The following is a 7313-nucleotide window of genomic DNA, read 5'->3' on the forward strand; positions in this document are numbered from 1 at the left end:
CTTCAAAGCCCTCCATTCCTCTGCTCCTCTCTACATCTCTTCCCTTGTGTCTCCGTACGTTCCTGTGTGACTCCTTCGTTCCTCGCAGAGCAATCGTTTGGTTGAGCCCCCACTACTACTGTTGTTTCCTGCCTTAAACCTTTCTGCCTTGCTGCCCCTTACATTTGGAATGCCCTCCCTGATTTCCTCCGAAGAGAATCCTCCCCCAGTCTTTTTAAACCAAACTTAAAGACTACCTTTTGGAGCACTCACCCAGCACCTTATCTGGAAACTAACACTTAGATTGTAGTGTCACCCACTGTGACCTACAGCACTTATATTTGCCTACTTGTGTCTGTAAGTTACCCTCCCATATAGATTGTAAGCTCTACGGGGCAGGGACCTCCATCCTCTTGTGTCTTTGACTCTTATCTTATTGCAACTGTATCTTGTATTTATTTGTGTTTATTGTAATACTTTGTATTTATCTATTATCTTAATAACCCCCTGTTTGTGTTAATGTATTGTACTGTACAGTGCTGCGTACATAAGTAGCGCTTTATAAATAAAGATAAATAAAGATATACATACATACAGTACAATAACAATAAAAGTGACCCCCGTTTGAAAGCTGGAAAAAGTCAGAAGAAGAAGGCACATCATTATAAAAGTATACAAAAATAAAAATTGAAGACCATTTGAAAAGTTGCTAAGAATTGGCGATTTTATAACATACTAAAATTTAACTTGAACGTAAATTACCCCTTTAAGGTGGGCATATTTTGAAAGCATAGAGAGGCAGTTTTATTACAAGCAGAGCACGCTGCAGGCTATCAGTCCACAAAGGGCTTCCAAATAGCCAATCACAGCCCTCATTTGGCCCCACAAAGAACTTTTTGAACTTTTTTCATGCTTGTGTGGCTCTCAAACACTCTTTATATCCCCTGGTTGGGGATTCCTGCAGGTTGGGGATCCCTTAGATAAGATTTCCAGGTGTAGCTAATTTGTTGTAACTACTGGCAAGCGGAAAAACGCTTGGCGAAAATACAGCCCTACGCCTGTTACTTGTGCCTGCACCCGAATGAATGAGATACGCTCGGGTGCAGGCACATGTAGCCGATATACGCATGAAAACGCGAGACTTTGCATTATCTTGCGTTTTCATGCGTATATCGGCTACATGTGCTTGCACCCGAGTGTATCTCATGCATTCGGGTGCAGGCACAAGTAGCAGGCGTAGGGCTGTATTTTCGCCAAGCATTTTTCCGCTTGCCGAAAATATCAGCCCTACGTCAAGTCTGGCATCAGCCTAAAGGTAAAGGTTCATAATTAATGCATGTATGTTTTTGATAAAAGGATGTGAATTGTGAAACATCACACTAACGTTTTATTTTACTCCATATGCAATACATAAATGCTTGGGACCTGAAGCTTTCTGGATAAAGGGTTCTTTTTGTAACTAAGTCTACTAAAAATAATTTAAACATTAAACCCAATAGGATTGTTTTGCGGTGGAGTTTATGGCAGATGGCCTTCCTGTAATTCAGTGCTTTCTGGATAACAGGTTCCTAAAAAGGATCCCAAACCTGTATTTGTACATTAAAAATAATGTGTTTGTTCCTATATTATAGAGGGGAAATGTGGGTTGTGGAATTTGTAGTTCTACAACACCTTAACCATAGAGCTTTTCTATAACACGATTAAACATGTTTATAATTGAGGTACAGACAATCTTGATTATCAGTAACACCTAATGCCTTTATGTACTACTTTCCAACTCAAAACTGAAATTTTATTGCAGGTTACACTCGCAAGTTAACATTATAACTGCTGAGATGGTTTTTCTTTTCTTCCAAAAATATCGGTCCCTGCATTGTATAATAATTAAACCCAGGTATGAATTCATAGCAAATGACCCATTGAGCTACTGTTTCACCTCTTGAGTAATCCAAATGATTGGAGATGACTAATGTTTTTTCATGAGCTCAAGAGAAAAGGAATCACATCTGAACTTTGTGGTTTACCTATAATTAGCAGTGGTAACTCACTTAGTCATCTGTAATCTCAGGATAACATCAAGCCTGCCTCTCAGTATCCATAACACAATCCACCCGTAGTCTACTGGTTTCTTGATGTTGTATTAGTTAAAATCTGGCCTGTCAGTGCAGCTTTGTGTTTCATTGCCTACATCAAAATTGCTGAAAAAATTATTCTTAACTTGCAGAAGCCAGACCTGGTGTTGGTTTAAATTAATATTGACTTTTTTAGTATTAGTAGTTTTTTTTAATGAAATACCATAATACAGTGTATTCCAAAGTTTTGTATACTCATTTACAATACAAATCTAAAATTAAAAGTTAGAAAGAGCACTTTTTTTCATACACCAAAGGGGCCTATATCAGTATTTCCACCAGCAAATTGTTCATGAAATTCTAAACTGTTTTTCTGTAGCAGATTCTCCTGTGCATCAGATAGACACATTACAGGCACCTTTAGGCCCTTACATGCAAGGCACCCCAGGGTCTGTGCCTATATGATCAATAATTAAAAAAAAAAAAAAAAAAAAAAAAAGAAAAGGTGATATTTTCCAAGGCTGACACACACCAGATATTGACTCCAGACACCAAATACTGACTAAAGCAATACATACAATACATCCATGTAATGGTGCAGACTGTAAATGCAGAGTGCATACAGGAAAGCATTTTCCTAGTCAGTCTCCTCACTATGAGGGGGCTAAGGAGCAAAGCATTGTTTACGTACCACATGCTAGTGTCATTTGCCTTTTCATTATCTTTTGTAATGCTGTCTTGGACACAAATTCAAAAATAGAGTTTTAAAAAACATTAACAAATACAATGACATGAAAAAAAAAAACAAATATGCAGGAACACTGTATATTATATCAAGATATATAACTTTATCAAAGGTCAGTTTTGAGAGTTGTTAGGAATGTAGAGTAAGGATATTATAATTTTCCAAAGATTTGCATGACAATATAAAAGTAATGAACCCCCAAAATGATTTCTAATATACAAGAAAAGATCTATTTGCTGTGTTTGGATATATGCAGAAGCCTATTTAACAAGTGAGTTTACCTTTAATTGCAAAATGTTTTGACCAAACCTGTTCCCTTTTTGACCACTGTGAATATGTAAATGTATAGAAATGCCTCCAAGGACACAACACAATTGAGTGGGAGTTTTACTATTGAAGGTGAATTCAATTAGCTTAAAGCACACCAATCAAGCACAACTTGCAGGCATGGATAGGATATATTATCAGCAAGGGTAATTACCTACATAGATGTGCACCTTTGGCTGGCCCAGGGTTTGGGGAATTATTCAGGTAAATAGAGCATATTGGATAGCATTAACTTAAGTCATTACTGTTACTTTCTATCTAGAAGTTTCCCTTAAGTTGTAATTTTTTACCTACAAGAAAAAAATTGCATATTACCTTAGTTATTACCTTAGTTAGCATTGCCCATTTAAAAATTCAAAATCAATCCTTACTCTGATTTAGTACTGTGCTTCTAGCTGCACAGATATGGACCTGCCCTTCATACATGAACATAAAGCAAAGGAGTGAGATAATATTTTACGTAGATCACTCTAGCTGACTTGTGGTTGCGTTAAAGTATTTCAGTATAACCAATATTCCATGTTTTTCTCCTGCTAGACACAATAAGAACATTATTTTTAAAGCCACAGCAGTGCTGAAAGTATCACAACATTCTACTCTTCTGACTTAACATGAGCCAAACATCATACCAAACAGTTCTGAGAATCATATGAAGCCTGGTATTCACAGTAAAAGAAAAGGATTATCACCCCATTTCATTTGCAAGTGACAATCCTTGTGTGATTCTCATGATTAGCATTGTTCCAAGGGAGGGATTGTGTACTACAAACAAAATTATTGCAACATACCTTTGTTAAAGGCACCACTGTACCCCAGGGGTCACCCAAGATTTGTTTTTATAATTATACTGGAAAGAATACAACATGCTTAGTTCATTCAAAAAGGAATACTGTGTCTTAAAAAAAGCAGTACTTCTAAGATGGGATAGTGGTAAGTATATGGCTCCATTTACAGCCTTGTAAGGTAGTGTAAATAACTGCAATCGTGCACACAAACTTTTCCTGCTATTGTTTAATGTACCTTCCTTACATGAGAGTGATAAATCAGTCTGGCTCACTGACTGGTTCTGTTTTGACCCTTTATTCACTTAAGAGGTCTAATTTGCAATTGGCAGGCCAGAGTGCAAAGTGCCAATAACAAGTGCAAAGCATATCCCACCACCATATAAAGCAGAGGTCCCCAACCTTTCTTACTCATGAGCCATAGTCAAATGTAAAAAGACTTGGAGAGCAACACAAGCATCGTAAAAGTTCATGGAGGTGCCAAATAAGGGCTGTGAGTGGCTATTAGGTAGCCTCTGTGCACACTATCAGCTTGTAGAGATATTGACACCAGAAATTAAACCTTCTTTTACATCTATCATTACATTGTCTTTGCATAACCTTAATAATTTTGCCATAAAAGTTGCCCAGTGCCTTTACATTACCTATCTGATCCCCCATGTTCCTGCTATATTTGTGCAGCAGGAGACCATTAACATTAGAAACTATAACTGACAGGTTGAGAAGGGACAGTCAGGTTGGCAAAACAGTTAGGTTTAGGAACTTCAATTAACACTTACAAAGGCAGCCCTATCAGCGGAAAACGATCAACATAAGCTAAACTATAGGGCCCATTCATTAAAGCACAAATTTTTATTTTAAGACAAAAATCATATTTTTTCTAATTTATAGAACTTTTCGCAATGTCCATGATAATATTGTTAAAATTACAAAACTTTTTACAAACTTTTTTGTGGAAAAAAGTTCATATTTTTCGCAAAGGCTACGACCATTTAGGGCCATTTATGATCGTTCGGATCCAAAAATTTAGTGACTTTTGGAACCCAAGCACAATAATTTCGTACGACTGAGAAAATAATTTTTGTGATGTTTTCGAACATCAGAAATTATCGTTGTGCTTTTAACCACCCAAAATTCATGGTTTCATGACTGGGCCATTATGTGTCCAAAAGCTACACCGTTGCACTTTATTTCCTATTTCCTCCAAGGTTCATTAGACTGCCTGAGGCTACAGACTGTAGTCTTCCACTACTCCATCATTAGCTCTCATCAGATCCTTCACAAACTCAGTAAGAGTTAATATTGCTGCAAAGAAAAGGATATGGAGATAATAACAAGTGTCCAGTAAAGTAAATGTTTCTCATGCAGGTGTGTGTTATACACTATTTAGGATTTAGCTTTTCTATGGCAATACCCTTAAAGAAAAACTACGCTTTAGGGGTTAAGACACACAGAGCTACTAGTAGCAGCTACTTGTCATGGCTATAATAATAGAAAATGCTGATCATTTACTGATAATTGTCTCTACGTGTGCTTTAGCAGAGGCAATTCTCAGTATTGTCTATGGCAGGTTATCTTCTGCTACTAAGTAGCTCTGTGTGTCTTTGCCCATAGTCTGTTTTTGTTAAACATTGTAATATTGCTCAGTTGCCTTTCTAATGGTAACACTGGAATATATTTTAAGGAAGTCTGTTTTATGACAGCCATAGGCAGAGATCACAACCAGGAACCAGTAAGATCCCAATTTAACAACTTTCTCCACGGGCCATTTTCTTCCCATCTGCAACATTTACATGTAGGCTTCCCAGACTTCAAATGCCTAAGTATTTAATGTGAGCATTTTACTCAGTAAGAGAAAGCTTGTGTTTTGAGTGTGTTATGAGGAGAGTCGTTTGTTTGGACAAATCTTGTTTTTAGGACTTCTTTAGAGTTTACAGTAATTTATGACTAAAAATGATGACTAAATTTATCAAGTGTAATGGATATGCACTTGTAAAATATATTTTGTGTAAATTTTCTATTTTTTATTAAAGAGAGCATACGAAAACTTTAATTTATGTGACATTGCTCCTGTGACTGGGAATTATGTGTCTGGCCCTCTTGTCCATGTATAAGGCCCTACAACCTGTTCTTTTGATCCTATCGCCTCTCACTTTCTTCTTTACTAATCTTGCACTTTATGTCAATCATAATTCACCTCTTTAATCTCTGTTTTCACTGCCACAATTTCATCTTCTTTTAAACATGCGTTTGTGACACCTTTTATGAGAGTACCCGCTCTTGACCCAATTATTCACCATAGCAATCATCCTATCTTCTGCCCTATACTTCAAAGCCATTCGAGCAGATTGTGTACAACCTCTTAAACCACTTCCTTTACTCTAACTCCTAACTTGACCCTTTATACTGGGTCTTTCAACCTCTACATACTAATGAGACAGCATGGGCCAATGTGTCTAATGAGCTTCTTCTGCCAAGTCTAAAGGTTATACTACGGGGTATTTCTGATTCTTTCAATAGCGGACCAACCTTTTCAAGGCACATTCCTTTCAATCTACATACGTGACACAACTTGCTCCTAGGTCATAATATATCTAATCAACTGTCTACTACCCTGGTGAATTTTCCCACAGTCATACTTTGTTAGAATCTCACAAGGGTTTGTCTGCTCCTGCATATCTTTTCTTTTGGTATGCTGATAAATTCAGTTCCTTTTGATTACATTTTTGTTCTGCAGACACCTATCTTTATGTAGTTAGTCTTCTTCCGTTATACTAAAGAACAGTGACACTTATGCTTTTTGAATTTTTACCTTAGACTTCAGATAATATATTCTTTTGTCAAAACATAACTTTACAATCATTGTACAATTGTTGTACAAATCATTGACAAAGAAACAGCTCTGTTTGGCGTTTTTTTTTATGTTTTCCTGAATTGTCTGACCATCACTCTTTGGCCCATGTACAATTAAGTGCATATTTATTAAAAAATGAAACTAAAGCCCAACACAATCTTCCAGAGTGCAATTCCGAAAACTCTGTATTCATTTCTGTATAAATCTCTAGAAATCCTATTGAGATGAACAGAGAGTGGCTGAATTTTACTGGTGGACTGAGACAAGCTCTAGTTTCACTTATTGCTAACTATGCCCCTTAGTGGTAATAATAATTCTCTAATCCAGTTGTTTGCTAGCCTTCTTATCACCAGCATATGTGGAAAATTATTGGCTGCAAGGAACTTAAAATTAAGTAGATCTGGCATGTGTGGCTGACAGGAAGTGAGGGGCACTGGACATCCTACTCACTCCCTGTGCAATCAAAATGGTAATATCTGTGCCATATGTTTGCTCAAAATGTTGCTCAATAGAATTGCTTATCTAACAGCTTTATTCATGAATTCACATAGGGA

Source organism: Xenopus tropicalis, chromosome 8, assembly GCF_000004195.4.
Source record: "Xenopus tropicalis strain Nigerian chromosome 8, UCB_Xtro_10.0, whole genome shotgun sequence".
Classification (NCBI taxonomy): Eukaryota; Metazoa; Chordata; class Amphibia; order Anura; family Pipidae; genus Xenopus; species Xenopus tropicalis.